Source organism: Lissotriton vulgaris, chromosome 8 (assembly GCF_964263255.1).
Source record: "Lissotriton vulgaris chromosome 8, aLisVul1.2, whole genome shotgun sequence".
In the NCBI taxonomy this organism is placed as follows: Eukaryota; Metazoa; Chordata; class Amphibia; order Caudata; family Salamandridae; genus Lissotriton; species Lissotriton vulgaris.
Window position 1 is genome coordinate 705819045 of NC_141696.1, and position 18749 is coordinate 705837793.

The 18749-nt window shown below is 44.2% G+C and overlaps 1 pseudogene; it reads right to left on the minus strand.

The window, feature by feature from the left end:
* Positions 1 to 411: 411 nt before the first annotated feature.
* LOC147697904 (toll-like receptor 8 pseudogene) lies at positions 412 to 4096 on the minus strand (annotated as a pseudogene).
* Positions 4097 to 18749: the final 14653 nt, after the last annotated feature.

The window sequence follows — 18749 nt, forward strand, 5'->3', positions numbered from 1 at the left end:
ACGTATTATGACATGCCTGATAACTTTCGGAGATGTATGTTATGTGATTGAAATGTGTCACTGTTAATGCCATACCAAAAGACTAAGTCTCATGTTTGTATTAAACAAAAACTAATAAAGTGTTTAAAATCATTGTAAGAGTAAATACAGATATAAACCTACACATCTTACATAGTTGCAGATCTTGAGAAATCAAAACACTTTTATATGTCGATTTATCTCTTCCTCAACTTGTGAAATAACAAAGAGTGCATCTTTGCTTTCACTATTGGGCCTATGATTACGGTGACAAGGCCTGACTATTTTTCACTCTACTGACCCTAGAATCATACAATATAACTTGTCTCACATGTTTCACATTTCAGCAGCTGAAAGTTAAGACTCAGCAGCCACCATCACCTTAATCCTTGCTTTACTCTGCCAAATTTCCAGGGGAAAAGACGCAATTATTAGTTTGTTATTTATTGTATGTTGCGCGCTCATACCAGAATAACAAAACACATATATGTTACATAACAAAGAAGCTCACACTTGAAAAATTCCAGTACGAAGAAAAATAATGGCGTCTAAGTGTTAATTTTACAGCTTTAGGTTTGAAAAACGTGGCAAGAGTCGATAACATGATTAGATGGTTTGGGGGTTTTGATAATGTATGCCATTCAATGTCCGAATCTCGAGTTGGGAGGAGCCTCCCATGTATGACGAGAAAGTCAAAAGTGATCTCACACAGTCTGCTAAAATTACTTAGAGAAAAAAGAAGCTACAAATGCCACTAGACACAATGCAGAATCAAACAGATGCCCACGTATTTTTTGTTTTTTTAAACTCTCAAATATCCTAAGAAGAGTTAATTTACAAACACATAGTGAATATGTATTGGAAATCATTGGTGATTTCAGTGAATCTGAGGGCTGTTGTTGATCCACTGAGCAAGAGCAACTGGATCTGGTTTATATTGAGGCACAATGGGATCAGTAAAGAAACTATTGTAGCGGCCATAATTGTCTGTTAGTACAACACTTTTTAGTTTGTGCCAGAAAAAGCCTTCAGCATTTGGATTTTTAGGCCACTCAAGAATGGAGCTTTTGCAAAGGTGCTTCTTCAGGCGCATGAACTGGGAATGCTGCAGTACGGGCTGCAGGAGAATGAGGACAATCACATCCATGCTCTCGTCCATCAGTCTCTGCAGAGCGATGTAGAATGCCGTTTTGAAGGTACCACTTTTCACATACCGCTCCGTAAGAACAAATATTGTCTTCCTACTTTGATGGATGCTCCGCACAAGATTGTCAATGATGGCTTTGCCTGGCTCCCAGTCTCTTTCTTCCAAACAAAGAAGAACCGGCTTCTCTCCCTGCCCTTCCAAGTGAACAGATAGCTCCTTCAAAACCCAATCAGACGCTGCTGTGTCTTTTGTGTCATACGATATATATGCATCATAAATACATTTTGCCAGAGATACAGAATGATAGTCTTTTAATTTTGACAAACAGAAAAAGTAAATATAACGCATATCCCAATAGAATAGATGTTTGAGCACTGATAATATTGTGGTATTTAAGATGATAAGGAAGGACAACAAAAATAATAGCAGTCCAATGTGATCTAAATTACAGGTCTGCAAATTGAACAACACTACTTTGGCACCATTCTTGTCAGAAGGGGTTAAGCAAGTTACATCAGTTGCTAGCCGTGGTATACTAAGGTTATTCGACTGAATCCACCTCAAAAAGTCACTAGTTTCACATGTGCAGTGAAATGGATTTCCCCTTAGCGCCAGAATCTTTAAGCTTCTTTGATTTAAAAATGCTGTTTGGTTGATGATCTGCAATTGATTGTTACTCAGGTCGAGATGTGTAAGGCAAAGGGCATGATCCAGAAACCGATTTTCAATTTGTGCTATGCTGTTATGATTCAGGAGCAGGGTCTTCAAAGACCACATTACAATATTAGCATCCACACTCAACAATTGTAGTTTGTTTGCACTCAAATCCAGCTTTTCTAGGAAATGAAAGTCCATCAGTCCTGTCCAGAAAAAGTAATCCAGCTCATTATTGTTCAAATACAACTCTTTGAGGGTCAGGGGCAGAGAGCTGAAAGCATTGTTAGAAATTCCTTTCAATTTGTTGTATGAAAGATCAAGATATGTAAGATTGCTCAGAGATTTGAAACACTGCAGGTATCTTCTATCTCCCACTCTCCACATTTTATCAAGTCGGTTCCCTTTGAAAACAAGTTCACTCAAGGAGCTGCTGTTGATCTTGGAGTGTGTGAGAGTAAAAATATGATTCCAGCTCAAATTTAATACCTTAAGATTTGGAAGGTATTCCAGGAATCCCAACTCGTGAATGATTCCTTCAACAACGAAATAGTGTGAGTTATAACTAAGGTCTAGTACTTCCAGCTTATGCAATTCTGTGAATGCAAAAGTATTTTCCAAATCCAGCTTATTATAGGAAAGATCCAAATAAGTTAGATTAGTCAAGTAGATAAATTCAGTACCATTTACATATTGCCCAATACCATTGCTTGACAGGTTTAAACAAGCTATGTCCCCAAAGCTTTTAAATTGTTCTGGATTGATATAGAAAATACTATTTAAGCTTAAATCTAAGGTTTTACCATAGCTACTGCACTTCGCCTTATTTAAGGGTTGGTAATCATTGTGGATAGCATTGCCAGTGATCATGGTTGAATCCCACAGGCCGGTAGTTGCCAGTGTCTTTGCATTTTTTAAAAGAGAGCGTTTTTTGATTCTATGGTCCCGCATTCCGTTTCTGTGAGTATTCTGGAGTATGTTTTTGGACAGAGGAGAAATTCTATTCTCTGACAAGCAAATTACGGTCAAATTGGAAAACTGCTCCAATACTTGGAGGTCAATTTTTTGGATGAAATTGATTGCAAGGTTAAGAATATTTAAGTTGGGAAGATTTTTAAGGGGAGTTAGGCTTTCTGCCAATACCTCTTCAAACACATATCCTTTTATGTGCAATTCCTGGAGAGAAGATAGTTGGGAAAAATTGTGTGAGAAATTCAGATATCTTGGATATGAACCTCTGTTATAATTAAAAGACAGATCAAGTACCTGTAAATTTGGAAGTTTAAATAAAAATTGTCCTGTAGCAATTTCCTGCACCAAATAGTTAGTTTCCAGGTTCAGTCTCTTCAATTGTGTTGTTCCTTCAAACCAGGCAGCAGGTATGTGCCTAAGTGAAGTGCTGCCAAGGTTCAGTTCTTGTAGATTAGCCAAGTTTTGAAATGCCAGGGGGTGGATTTCCAGAGCAGCACCGTTTGGGCACTCTTGGCATGGGTAGGGAGCATTGTAACACCTGGGGCAGTTCCCACTTAAATGAAGAATTTCCAAATTAGAGAGGTTCTTAAAAACATTTTGAGTGACATTTTTGATCTGATTATTGCTGAGATAAAGTTCCCTTAATGAAGCTGGCAGGCCGAGGGGCACATGGGTGAGGTTGTTAAAAGAAAGTGTAAGTATTTTTAAATTTCGGAACTCTTCAAAAGCATCTTCTGGAACTAAAATAGGTTTGCCACATGCATTGCCATAGTAACAATTGTGACCCAAACGAAAAGCAGTCAGATGGATAAGTTCAGAAAGGCTTTTTTTGCTGATTGAATGTATGTGGTTGTACTGCAAACTAAGTGTGCGCAATGATGAAGGGATTCCCACTGGAATTTCACAAAGGCCAAAGCCATCCACAAACAGATGGATAAGCTTGTTTAAAATGGTGAATGCTCCCTCAGAAATATTTGTCCCTCTCTCACAGAAATCACTGGCACTTTCGTTGTAGTAATAATGGTTCCAGCTCAGAATAAGCTTTGTGAGTTTGCTCCACCCTTGAAAAGATTTGGCAGCAATGGACTCTATCTTATTGTCCGACAGAATTAATTCTCCAGAACTTTCGTTGAATTCCACGGATTTCGGCACTTTCTGTAGTCCGCGGCTTCTGCAGTCAAAGCGAATGATCGAACCTATTCTTGTTACATCACAAGGTAGCGTCTTCCAACTATTATCCACAGCAAGTGATTTAAAAGCGCCGTAGATGAGCAGCACCGGAATTAACTTGTGGGACGAAATCATTGTGTTGTCTGAAAATAGAAAAATAACTGGATTAGTGACAATAAAAAATGAAGGCACATGTGCCTTTTTCATGCTGAGAAGAGATAACTTTAAAGGTTCACGACTGTTATACGAGCAACCATATTGATTTTGCCTGCTTATACTTTGAAATGACTGCTAAGTTGTAACAAAGGGGAGGTATAGGATTAAAAGTTGCACAAATAAATTTACCACTAGCCTCTAGATTTTCCACCTTTTCTTTTTTTTAACGAGTGTCTGTGAAGCTTCAACTAATTGACATGCAGTAATTGACATGGAGTTTAATTTGAATGATGCCATTTTAGCCAAATAAATCTTTTGTTCTACTGATGGAGCAAGGATTCAAACAAACTGAACTTGCTCAGATCAATTCCTCATTAACAAGTACTAATCAATAGAGATAGAAATTAGAGACAGCATTAGAATGTGCACACCACTTACATATGGGGAAGGGAGCTTAATGTATGCTTAAATAACAAAGAATAGTTTTCAATGTGACTAAAGCCCACTCGAAACTGAAAAATGCTTCTGCGCATGTGCAAACCTGAACCTACGTAAATAATCATGTGATTAACACGTTTGAGAGGGAAACTCTCACACATGCAGAATAATTAATAACCTTGATGCACTGCCTGCCTGCCATATGCTTGCCTGAACTTTAAAATAAGATGTTGCTGCTAATGCTTTTGCTTAAAGTAAGAGAATTCAACATGAGATAGAGTAGAAGTGGGTGGTGAACAATGACAATCACATATTTGAGAAATTAACATCTGCTTATGATTCTTTTATTAATAGTGTACATTTGGGCAGGTATACCTTAGCAATGAAAGAAAAGGGCATTGGAAGAAAAATTATACTGCGCATGTGACCTATTACCTGGAAAAGTTGAATAACTGCAAAAGACCAAGGACAGCAGCAGTGTGAACAGGGGAACATGTGATGTTTGTCAATGAAGCTTGAATAAAATGTTATTTAGTTAGCAACATAATATATATGGGAAAGGAAGAAATCGATGAGCTAAAGGGGAAGGGTTTACAAAAGGATCTTAATAAATTGCCTGTGTCAGCATAGAATTATGTGAACTCCCCTAGTCTCAACCAATTATATTTCATATTTTACCAAGATCTCCAACTTTGAGGGTGGGACATGCAGAATTAAAGAGTATAACTAGAGTAACAAAAGATTAGTTGAGGAGTTCGTCAGAGGAGTTCATGGTGTGATGTTGACGCTGAGAGAGGTGTGGTCGAGAGCTGCTGCTGAAAAGAAGAGAACAGACTGGGAAGATTCATTCCTGAAAGATAGCCTGATTAGATTGAAGATGGCGGAAGAATATCGAGGAGGGAGAGAGAGTAAGAGAGGGTTGGCCTCCGGTGCGTCGGGGTTCTAGAGACGTTTTTAGTAAGTATTATCCCATCCTGATCCTGTCCTATAGTCTTTGTCTCCATATTCTTAATCAGGAGACCTCCCCCAGTCCTTTGGTCAGAGGGTTGGGTGTCCCGTTTCACCATTTGGTAACTATTATTATGTCTTATGTTTACATATCCTTTGCAAATGTATGAGTTATTATGCCTTTTGCCTCTTTATTCTATCCACTCCTAATGCAATAAATTGTTGAGTGAGTCTATGAATTGAATGAATTTGATGAATGAAAGTTTCTCTTCCATGAAGGTTGAGGGAGTTTGAACTGTGAATTGGTACAAATGAGCGTTCATTTTGACTGTTATTCGAAAAAATTTAGTGAATCTTACCCAGCATTCTGTGATTATTTTTATTGAAAGTTGTAAGTTATAATTAGTTAATTTGTTAATATCACCATCAACTACTCAACTAATGGTCCATTGACCAAAGGAAGAATGTTGATCTGTGAAGGTTAGTTAGGTATTGACTAATCTAGATTGAAAGTGAATATAAAACCTGACCCCCAGCGGAACAGCCAAGAAACTAGATTGTGTATATGGGCCCAATTTGAATTTATTGTTGACTGTGAAGTGTTAATCCCTGGCCTTCCGCTGTATCAGTTTTTCAGGTAGCAGAGCGATGGTTATTATCGATTAGTTTGGTGATTATTGATTATTGTTTTTGATTATTAACTATATGTTTAACATTAAAAGATAGTGTATCGTTTTATGTTATCTGGAAACACAGGTACATAGATACCTAGGAATCCTAGGAACTGAATTTAGAAGAGTGTGGTAAAGAAAGCACACTGCAGAAGGTTACTCATCTGTTGTCATAATACTGAGAAGCTACGCAGGGCTGGCAGTATTATATTAGGGACTATATTGTAAGAAAGTAGGGTGTGAGAAACAGCAGAGGGCTCACCTGTGTAAATTAGGCCTTACTCAGAAGAGAAGTATCCCTAGATAATTAACAGGTTCTCCCCAAGCTTAAGTGCAGGGTAAACATTGTTTTTTACTCGTAGTGACCGGTAGGAATTTCTCTTTGTAGCGAGTGAAGAAACTATCTTTGGTTTAGTGGAGCAGACAGAGTAGCGCTGTTTTTATGTTGTTACTAACAACATTTTCATAAAGAAAAGTTAGAAAAGAATTTCGTATTACCATGCAAAGGGAGGGTCAGTAGCAATAGCCATACTGATGTCACAGAGAGCCGCGCTGGTATTGGTTGAAGCAGCGGGCATGAGAAAACTGCAGATTGTAAAGGGAGGTTCAGTAGTAGGAGTAATAGTGATAACACAAAGAACCGCGCTGGCATTGGTCAGACGAGTGGGTGTGTTGTAAGCTCTGATTAGTTAGTTGACAGGTAGTGTGCTGGTATTGGTTGAATACATAGTGAGCCTTGATTGGACTGTTGGTGTGAGCCGCCCTGGTATAGGTTGAGTGTTAATAAACAGGGTCTGTGAAATTACGGAAGAGGTTTTCGGATTGTGGTGACTGACTTAGTTAAGAATCGGAAGAACGAAGTTGATTAATAAGATCAAGAATTTCTTTAAAAAGGACAAGCACCTAAGGCAAACTCCGAGATCGGTAGCAGTTCTGGTAATCCCTCACGAAAGTGGGGATGCCTCTAGTTCAAAATTTGAGATTGACTGTGTTTTATTTAAGTTTAACTTATAGCCGGAAAACGATCCAAAACGTTGAGCCTCTACTGTTATCGCAGCCATAGTGTCCACAGGCTTTGTACTATATACGGCAATGTCGTCTGCATATGCAGTAACTTTTAAAACCATATCATTAAAGGAGACTGGAGAAATAAAAGTATTTAGGAGCAAATGCCTAATAAAAGGCTCAATATAGAGAGCAAATAATAATGGGGAGAGTGGACATCCCTGCCACGTGCCCCTTTGAATATTAAAAAGAGTGGAAGATAGACTATTCAGCCTAGTAGCGGCAGTTGGGTTGCTATATAGTTTCTGCATTGAACCTCCGACCGAAACCTAGAGAAGACATCGTCAGCAATAAGGGCCCCCAAGCAACTTGGTTGAAGGCCTTCTCAGCATCATGCATCAACATCCTAATTAAGTATGGGCGTACAATCCATTTCGCGGGCAAATTTCCGGATTTCTGACGATTTCGCGATCCGCGAATTGCGGGAATTTACCCAAAAATCTGCAAAATCGCAAGCTACGAATTATTTTGCTTGGTCGCGCTTGAAAAATACAATAACGCGCGCGCGGCGTTGACTTACCGTGATTCTGAGTCCGCCGAGTTGTTTTTCAAACGCAATTACATTATCGCGGCTTGCCATCTTGCACGGCAAGATTTTGACAACGCTAGTACGTCATAAAGGCCTGCGATCGTGCATTGCTGGAGTAAACAATGCCGAGCACGTAGATGTTGCGCGCAGCTGACTTCCGGCGGGAGATTTTAACAGCTCGCTTTCCCGAAATTGCAAAAATTGCAATTCTGCACAAGAAATCCACCGCATGAAGCATAAACCTTGTGAAAATGATGATTTTGATCAGAATAACTCCTCATATTGACATTTGGCTGCACTTGTTGGTGCAGGAGTCCATTTTTTGGGGTGGGGTGGGAGGAAGGAAGTGCCCCAGAGTCTCTAACTTCCTGTTCCTGTCCAGCAGGCTCCTCCCAGTGCTTTGTCCATGTACTGGTCACTTTTCATTTGGCTGTGGAGCTGGAAGGATTACTTTCTGTGACTGCTGCTGGATATTTGTATTTGAGGACTTTTTGGACTTTGGAGTTTGGATCACTTTTGGACTTGAGATTTTACAAGTAAGTTGGTGTTGTTTGTTTGGGGCACTGCAGTTGAGGCAACTACAGTTCTAAAACTTTTTCCACAACTTTAACAAAATATATATTGTGGTGGGTAGCCACAGCATCCAGTAGGCCCAGGGTTAGTCATGGGTGCATGATACAACTGTTTCTGTGATTTTTTTAAAACTTAATTCTCATTTATGTCATGGAATTTTAGCTCACTGTTATATGTTGATTTCTTTTTCAATTTTGGGGTGCCTGTAAAGCCTCACTAGCCAGTAGGCCCAGGTGCAGTGAGTGATGCATGGGCCTAGTCTTTCTGTGGTGTGTCTTGAATTTAACACCTTGGCTGCTAGAGGTTTCCCCCCGCGGCGCAGCATTTTCTGATTTCCCATTGTTCATGACGAGCTCAGCTCGTCATGAGCACACGACCAGTGTACTGCATGACGAGCTGAGCTCGTCATGAGCAGCGAAGTGGTTAAACATGATTGAGGGCATGGATGGCATGGGATTGTGGTGATTTTTGAGTGTTTTTTTACTTTTTGGGGTGTTTTTGGGGCCTGGCCATGTGGGTGGGGGTCATTTTTAGGCCTGGTATAGGCAGAGCCTGGCCATGTGTTGGGGGTCAAGGGGCCATTTTGAAGCCAGGCAGTGTGTTCAGGCCTGCACCCAGTTTGCCTTGCTTTCAACCATTATGCCCAGGGGTACTCAGTGGTGCATGGGCCTAGTCTTTCTGTGGGGTGTCTTGAATTTAAACATAATTGAGGCATGAATAGCATGGGATTGTGGAGATTTGTTAGTGTTTTTCAACTTTTTGGGGTGTTGTTGGGGCCTGGCCATGTGGCTGGGGGCCATTTTGAGGCCTGGTACAGGCAGGGCCTGGCCATGTGGTGGGGGTCAAGGGGCCATTTTGAAGCCAGGCAGTGTGCTCAGGCCTGCACCCAGTTTGCCTTGCTTTCAACCATTATGCCCAGGGGTACTCAGTGGTGCATGGGCCTAGTCTTTCTGTGGGGTGTCTTGAATTTAAACATCATTGAGGGCATGGATGGCATGGGATTGTGGTGATTTTTGAGTGTTTTTCGACTTTTTGGGGTGTATAACTGATGTTCCTCTGGCTTCCATTGCTTTTAGGTGCACAAGAGAACCACCAGTGCCAGGAAGAAGTCCTGCAGCGGTGTGTGCAGCACAACGTCACGTGACATCACATGTGGCCTCAGACAAGACAACTGTGCAACTCGTGCAACTGCGGCCTGCTGTTCTGACATCTCAAGAAGATGGCCCCAAAGAGAGTTGTCCGTAGCGCCTAAGCGAAAAAAGTTGCCAGTGCCACTGCCAGTAAGAAGGAGCAGAAGAAGCAAGTGGCACCACCTACCAAGGAGACTGGTGTGCCCACCGACGCCTTTTTTGGGAAAATAATAACAACGCCTGCAGCAGCAGCGGTGTCCGCCAGGGACCAAGCTGGAAGCAGCACCTCCGCTTCATTGGGCTCAGTGCCAGCACGCCAAGTTAGGTCCAAGACCATGAGTGCTGCTGCGGCAGCCACTTTGTTTGTTGAATCACCATCAACCAGTGATCTTGGCTCATCACAAGAAAGTACCATCCAATCAACGCCGGGTGTAACTCAGCTGACGAGTGTTCAACAACCACAGTCACAAACACAGGTGCAACTAGTACACGCGCAAGTACATGGGCAAGGAGAGGCGCAAGTAGAGCCGCAAGGAGAGGTGCAAGTAGAGCCGCAAGGAGAGGCACAAGTAGAGCCGCAAGGAGAGGCGCAAGTAGAGCCGCAAGGAGAGGTGCAAGTAGAGCCGCAAGGAGAGGTGCAAGTAGAGCCGCAAGGAGAGACGCATGGACAGGTGCATGGAGAGGTGCGACTAGAGGTTCATGGAGCGGCACAACCTCCTACAACGCTTGTTCCTCCAGAAGTAGGGGCACATCAGGAAATTGCTATTCAAGAGGAGGTATCATCCGAGGAAGCCACTCCTCCTGATGATGATCCATTGTCTTCCAGATCCCCAGCAAGAAAAGGGTCAAGGAGGGCTACTACAAGTTCTTCTTCAAGCCCCCTTCCTTCTGATGATCTTGATGTTGATTGGAACCCACCAATGCAGTCTGAGAGTGAGTCACGCCATGAGCTGACAAAGATAGCTAAGCCTAAAAGGAAGGCTCCCGCAAAGCTTCCACTTATGGGTGATGGAGACGAACAAGAAGTGGTGTCTTCTGCTGCTGATGAACAGTCTGACAACGACCCAGTCATCACAGTTGTCACTCCACCCCAGCGGGCATGCAGCAGACACACATTTTGACCCTATCCCGAATGTAGTTGAGCGGGATATGGGCAGCGTGGCACTGGTACCACCACTGTTAACTACAACACCAACACGACCTACAGCTTCCATCTTTTTTAGTCAGAAGGGCCGGCATGAACCTCCATCCAGCTCGACCTCAAGTAGTGGTGCTGTAATTGAACACCAGAAACGAATTCAGCCACACCCATCCTCCATTTCTTCTGGCATTGAAAGTCAAAGTAGCACCTCCACCTTCAACAGACATCACCAGTCCCCAGTTTGGGACTTCTTTACTGTTAGCGAAAAGGCGGAAAACATGGTTGTTTGTTCGATTTGTAAAGCATGCGTTAGTCGGGGTAAACTAGGGTACCGGAGGCCAGAGAGGTAATTTCAAGCAACACCACACTATCATTTGGGAAACACACATGAGGAAGATCGAGGAAGGCAAAAGAAAAACAAATCCAAATGTATCCATTGATATTGCATCTAATGTTGACGAGAATCTGATCGCGCAGGGGGGAAGTGAAAAAGCGACAGACATTTTTTCTGGTACACCCAGGACCCCTGGCAGCAGCACTGCTGTGGTATCGCCCACACCCTCTACCCCTGCAACATCTATGAGGCACACTAAGAGTGTTGGAGAGACACCAATGCGAAAAACTACATCACTGGGCCTAACTGGTTTGAAGACGTCATCATCATCACGTAAAATGATCCAGCCCACCATTCGCGGAATGTTCTGGTCGGAGGCGCCATTTGAACGCAACCACCCAACGGTAAGACTGTATAACGCAAAGCTGGCTAAAATGCAAGCGCTGGACCTTCTCCCTTTTTCTTTCGTGGAAGGGGTGGGGTTTATAGAATTAGTGGCAACAGTCTGCCCTAAATGGAAGGTTCCTAGCCGGCCCTTTTTTGCCAGAGTTGCGGTTCCAACACTACATCAAGATGTGCTGGAGGTCATTGGGGCAGCTTTGCAGAAGAGTGCTGTTCACACTATCCACTTGACAACAGACATGTGGACCAGTTGCCAAGCCCTTGATTACATGTGGATCACTGCACACTGGGTCTCTTTTGCAGGGTCTTTTGCAGGGGTTAGAGACAAGTCAAGTGTAGTTGTTGACCTGGACACAGTTTTTCAAGCTACTCGGAAACATGCAAAATTAGCCATGTTTGCCATGGAGAAAACTCATACTGCAAAAAACATTTTGGAGGAGTTTAACAATAAGGTCTCTGAATGGCTGCAACAAAGAAATCGCATAGTTGGTTATGTTTCCAAGGATAATGGCAGCAATATAGTTAAGGCCATGCAGGACGGTGAATATTTCAGAGTGCCGTGTTTGGCGCACTGTATAAACTTGGTTGTTCAAGATTTCTTGAAAACTGAAAACTAAGTCAAGAAGTTACTGACCACCTGTCGAAGAATCTGCACACATTTCAGCCATTCTTTTAAGGCCCGAAAGAAGCTGAGGAGCATTCAACATGTACGTAAAGTGCCAGTTCAAGGACTCATCCAGGAGGTGGCACCACGTTGGAACTCAACCTTTTACATGCTTGAGCGTCTGTTTGAGCAGTGCATGGTAATCAATGTCTATATCTTTACACTAGGTTCTGCTATGAAAGACAGGAGGCTAGAGTTGGAGGAATGGTAGCTAGTTAAAAGCCTGACAAACATGCTTCGTCCTTTTGAGGTCTTCACGCGTGAAGTCAGCAGGGAGGACTGTTCTTTGAGCAAAGCTATCCCATTGTTGGTCATGCTAGAGCACCAACTGAAGGTGGTGTCTTCAACGTTCAGAGATGATGTTGGAAAGCAACCTGCATATCTGTTGGCGGAGAACTTATTAAGCCACCTAGTTGCCAATGAAAGGCTTCAAAACATACATACAGAACAACATTACATTTGTGTCACTATTCTGGATCCACAGTACAAAAAGACAGTGGCCAGCAAAGCATTCATTCCTTTTGATGAAGCAGATGTTTCAAAGTACAAACATTGGCTAGATGTGTCAGCCAGTCGGTTCGAAAAAGATCGGCAGAAAATTCAAGGAGCCGTCAGAAGTCCAACTGAATCAGCAGGCGATCCAGCGTCAAGTTCCACTTCTGAATCTGTGGGCGAAGGGAGTCACTTTCCCTCACAGCCGTTAACGACATCAGCAGCAACCGTATCATCATCCTCACCTGCACTAGGTCCACCCATAATATTGTCGGAAGCGGATTGGCTAACTCATCAAGGATTTGCTCGTTCCAGTGCTGAGAAGGCCACAGATGGTATGCAAAGTGTAGCAACCGTGGAGAACCTAGAGTTGATGGTGCAGGCCTATTTGGATGCCCCAACACAGGTCTTTGTTAATACAAACCCATTGCTGTATTGGTACAGGAAAATGGCTCTATCGCCACTGATCACCAACCTGGCTATAAATTATTTGTCTTGCCCACTCGCAACCGTGTCTTCTGAACGTGTTTTCAGTGCTGCTGGTGCCATTGTAACTTCAAAAAGGACCCACCTCTCGGCCAAAAATGTTTAGAGGTTAACACTGATCAAGATGAATCAGCACTTGATACCACCAGATTACAAAGTACGGGAATGCACGCAGGAAGAAGAGGACACCGACTTAGGTGACGGAAGTTCTTCTCTGTTACCTGACCTACTCCCGTCTCAATTCATGGAGTTTGAGGACAAACTCTACTTCCCTGACACCGAGCCCTGAAAATGACTTCCTTCAAATCAAACTAAATTGTGGGCATACCTTGCCAGTCCCATTGCAGGGACCACCGCCGCAGAATCGCTCCCCTCCGCCGCCGCAAAGCCACACCAGTGGCCGCAGAGGGAGGGGGGCGTTCGGGACAGGACAGGACTTCAATCCCCAGACCCCCTAGCGGCGGAGTACCGCCGCCACACCTCATTCCTGCGCCAGGAGGTGCTTCAAAAGGAGTCAGCCACGGTGGAGCGGGGGAATCAAACTAAATCGTGGGTATACCTTGCCAGTCCCATTGCAGGGACCATCGCCGCAGAATTGCTCCCCTCCGCCGCCGCAAAGCCACACTAGCGGCCGCAGAGGTAGGGGGGCGTTCAGGACAGGACAGGACTTCAATCCCCAGATGCCCTAGCGGCGGAGTATGCCGCCACACCTCATTCCTGCACCAGGAGGCGCTTCAAAAGGAGGCCAGCCCCGGTGGAGCGGGGGAATCAAACTAAATCGTGGGCATACCTTGCCAGTCCCATTGCAGGGACCACCGCCGCAGAATCGCTCCCCTCCGCCGCCGCAAAGCCACACCAGCGGCCGCAGAGGGAGGGGGCGTTCGGGACAGGACAGGACTTCAATCCCCAGATGCCTTAGCAGCGGAGTACGCCGCCACACCTCATTCCTGCGCCAGGAGGCACTTCAAAAGGAGGCCAGCCCCCGCATCGCGGGATCGCGCGCGGGTCGGCGCAGGGAGAAGGCAGGACAAGGGCAGGACCATCTAAGGCCATCATAGGCCAGAAGAGGATGGGCCGGGCCACGCCCCCTGGTCGTGCAACTAAAGGAGGTAAAGAGCCCGGTTTATTATTCTTAGGCAAGATCCGGCCCTCTCCAAGGGAAACTATATCGTGATTTGTGACATTCTTAGATCCTTGAGGTGTTTGTTGCTGTTCCCGTGCTATTTACATCATGACATGCAAGGGGGTGCGCAAAAATCCAATTCCCAAGAAAGACCTGGCCAAGGGGACGTTGGACCACTACCTAAATAAGGCAACATCTCCCATTGTCCATCAAATAGCGAGAACAGAACGAGGACTATCTACAGATTACACCTTCAGTGAGCGATCTCCCTCTAAGACAGTTGCCGTTGCACAAAACTCCTCATTGCTGGAGGAACTCAATAATTTATGTAAATCCAATTATGCTGCTGTTGAATCGAGAATCGAGCAACTTAGTGCTTCTATCTGCCCTACAATCATTACAAGTCCCCAGTCTAGTGCATTATCCCAACCAAATGAAAGACTGCTGGGTACTCACCTTTGTCTACCTTCAAAAGGTAACACGAAACCCATAACGTCCCCCCAGGAGCCTTCTGGTAAAAGAAAATGAAACGTGGACAAACACACGGGGAGCCAAGCAAAACAGCAAAAACTGAACTTAAGCCCTCCATTGCCCATCACCTTTACCCCTAAAACGTATAAGGATTCCGCGAAACTGCTAACTTCTGCATCCTCTACCCGGCCAACTCTATTGGCCCAGATAGAAACTATGATCAACTCTATGATATCCCCCTTGATAGAAAGAATGAACAATCTAGGGGATAGGATTGCGGGGATAGAGGAAATGACTAAGGCTACCTCACTACTCTTAAAAAGTATGGCAGGCCCCAACCAAATACTGTCTTTATCCGCCACTGTAGTGCCATTAACATCTTCACAAAATAACATTGACCAAAATCAACCAGCAGCCTCACACATGCCACCTTCAAACACCCTGAAAGTATCCGCAAAATCTACAACAGCACAGAGCTCTTCCTCCAGAATAGGGCTGAATAAAGAAACCATTCCCAATAAAGGGTCACTTCCTAATCTAGGGAATATGTCACGAAAATCTAATCATATACAATTACCACCGGAGGCTGTCCCGTTTGTGTGCTTCCTCTCTGGAGTGCCAGCACTTACAAACGGAAAATCTGAAAGACAACAGGACCTAAGAAATAAGGTGGTGTTCTGGCTAACAAAAAATAGACCCCTGCCACCTGATATTGATGGAAGAATACGAAGTGTTAGAAGGGTGGGCTGGCTAGGTCCCCTTCGAAAAGCTATACCTGGCGACCTGGTATTAATAAATTTTAGAAATAATAACGTTTTCCCATATCTTCAAACCTGGCAGCCACAAATAGGAGATGGCCCTATACACACCTGGGAATTATCTGACTTTTATCCCAGAGCATCACTCCTCCCCCAATCGAGACCAAATGAAGAGAGTAACTTTCCGATGGGCGGAAATGGCCCCGGGGTGAGGGGCGATAATATCCAGACTTTGATTTGACATACTTCATAATGAACTCAATGATTAGCTGATTTGCTCCAAAGATTTAATGCTATATTAATATAATGTTATTTATTGTGAAATGAAATGTAATGGTGTATATATATATGTAATGTTGCTTTTATGATTTTATATTTCAAAATCGAATAAAGCTAATCGAATCGACTTCCTTTTTTTCGTCCTTATTCACTTTTATTCCTGTGTGTCTTTCTTTGTTTTACAACTTTTACCACACAAAACTCTAATCACCTAATCACAACAAGTCCATCAGCAGCACTGTCTTAATCTTATATTCCTTATTGATTTCAAGGTGCCGCAGTCTGCATTCCTGAGGTTCACAAGTTCACAACTCAATCATGTTCCTTTATACTTCTCCTCCAGACTCCCCCTGTCCATTTCCCTCAAGGCAGATGGATGGATTACGACGAGTCCCCCCAAGGGGGATTGAAATTACTGACTGACTACATGCTTGCTGATTGCTGACAGAGTTACTTCTGATATTGACAGGAGAGGCTGCCCTGTGGGCCCTCACTTTCCGAAGAAGATGCGGACAAAAAGTAGAACAGGTAATGAATAATTGAGAAGATGGCATGCACTGGACAGCAATGGCTGTCTGGCTCTGATGAAACCAATTGCTGTTTGTTTTTTGTGCATGAAATAATGATTCATATGTCTTGTCTTAGTTATTATTTAGTCGTTCACACAGTAATTGTAACTCATGTCAACAACTCGTTTTTTTTACCTTGTTTGATTAAAATTGTACTTCAAATTCAGGGGCCACTATATTGCATTTCACAAAATATGCAAAATGTCCTTGGAGCGGACTCATTTGCCAATATACCATGATGATTTATTAAATAATATATCCTTTTTTCTTTACAGTCACTCACTGGGATGGATGGATAATCAGCGTCGATTTACGGAAGAACTATGGCCAATTTGTGAGTGGCAAACAGGTAAACCAGTCTACAACAACTACTACAGCAGGACTACATGTCTGTCTATTCGTGGTATGTATTGGTCGAGGGCGAGGCAGTGTACTGTTGTTCTTATGCCAGGCAGAGTCCACTCCAGACAGCAGTTCATGTAAAATTGGGGCTATGTGGCTTGCTGCATACAATTAGATATGCTTTGTCTGTCTGACAAAGAGCCTAGGTATGCTACATCAGGTTGCTTCACTCAGTGGTGCCTGCCTTGACCCTCTGCATGGCACTGCCTCAAGCTTGGGCCAAACATCCGTTATGTTTGCAAAATTTGCTGTTTTTCGGTATTTCGCAAATCTCGCGAAAGTACCGAAAAATCGCAAATTCTTGAGCGGAACGGATTTTTGGCACATGCTTGCGGCAGGGCCATGCAGACGGTCAAGGCAGGCACCACTGAGTGAAGCATCCTCCTGATGTAGCATACCTAGGCTCTTTGACACAGGCAGACAAAGCATATATAAGGTTTAGGGTTCAGTGCGATTTACTAGGGTTTTTGGGTTTAAGTTGGTATGGTTCACTCTGATTTTAGGGCTCGGGCCCGATGCAGGCTCGTTCATAATGATGTTGGCAATGTTTTAGGGGGGTTTGGTGTTCCTTGGTCCAGAATTGGCAGAATTTTGGCCTTTTTGGGTGTTTTGCGGGCTCGTGTGTTTGGGTGAAAACTAAGTGAAAACTAGTCGTAGACCTTCTTCTTCTTCTTCTTCAAGGAGCGCAGTGGTTCGATTTTTTTCTGCCTTGCTGAGATTCTTGTGAATCGCTGGAAGAAGTGAGTGTGAGTGTCCAGGTGAGTTTCAAGAGGATCAAAGTAGTGGAAGTGCTGAAAACAGCAATGTTTTGTGAACAGCGCAATTTGCCATGTTTTGTATATACCAGTATTGCATGCTTTTGGGGGGCTGTTTAGGGGTTTTCTAGATTTGTGGGGGAGGGTGTGGGGGGCTGGGAGCACTGCTGGGATAGCATAATTTTTATTGGAAGTGATTTGAAAAAAATCCATGGTGGGAAAGAGGAGTTAGGGCCTAGCTGCAGAGCGCGTTTCGACCGATGTTGACTGGTTGGCTGAAAATTTTCTAAGTATGAGTTTTTGCATTTTTGCTTTTTGCCTGTTTAGGGGGTGCTCACTTGCCTGTCTTTGGGGTGCTGTTTGGGGGGCTTCTAGGTTTTTGTGGGTGGGTTTTGGGGTCTGGGAGCACTGATGGCACAGTCTAATGTTGATTGCATTTGTTTTTCAGGAAATCCATGGTGTAAAAGGGGAGTTAGGGCCTAGCTGCAGAGCATAATTGGACTGAATTAAAGGTAGGCCCATTTTTGTTTTTTGCCTGTTTGAGGGTGGCAGTGATGAACCAGAGGGTGGCAGTGGTGAACCACAAGGTGATAAACCAGAGGATAGCTGTGATGAACCAGAGGGTGGCAGGGATGAACCAGAGAATGGCAGTGATCAACCAGAGGATGGCAGTGATCAACCAGAGGGTGGCAGTGATGATCCAGAGGGTGGCAGTGATGATCCAGAGGGTGGCAGTGGTGAACCAGAGGGTGGCAGTGATGATACAGAGGGGGGCAGTGGCGAACCAGAGTGTGGCAGTAATGAACCAGAGGGTGGCAGTGATGATCCAGAGGGTGGCAGGGATGAACAACAAGGTGATGAACCAGAGGATAGCAGTGATGAACCAGAGGTTGGCAGTGGTGAACCAGAGGGTGGCAGTGATGATCCAGAGGGTGGCAGTGATGAGTCAGAGGGTGGCAGTGGTGAACCAGAGGGTGGCAGTGGTGAACCAGAGGGTGGCAGTGATGAACCAGAGGGTGGCAGTGGCAAACAAGAGGGTGGCAGTGATGAACCAGAGGGTGGCAGTGGCAAACGAGAGGGTGGCAGTGATGAACCAGAGGGTGGCAGTGATGATCCAGAGGGTGGCAGTGATGATCCAGAGGGTGGCAGTGATGATCCAGAGGGTGGCAGTGTCGAACCAGAGGGTGGCAGTAATGAACCAGAGGGTGGCAGTGATGATCCAGAGGGTGGCAGTGATGATCCAGAGGGTGGCAGTGGCAAACCAGAGGGTGGCAGTGGCAAACCAGAGGGTGGCAGTAATGAACCAGAGGGTGGCAGTGGTGAACCAGAGGGTGGCAGTGATGAACCAGAGGGTGGCAGTGGCGAACCGGAGGGTGGCAGTGATGAACCAGAGGGTGGCAGT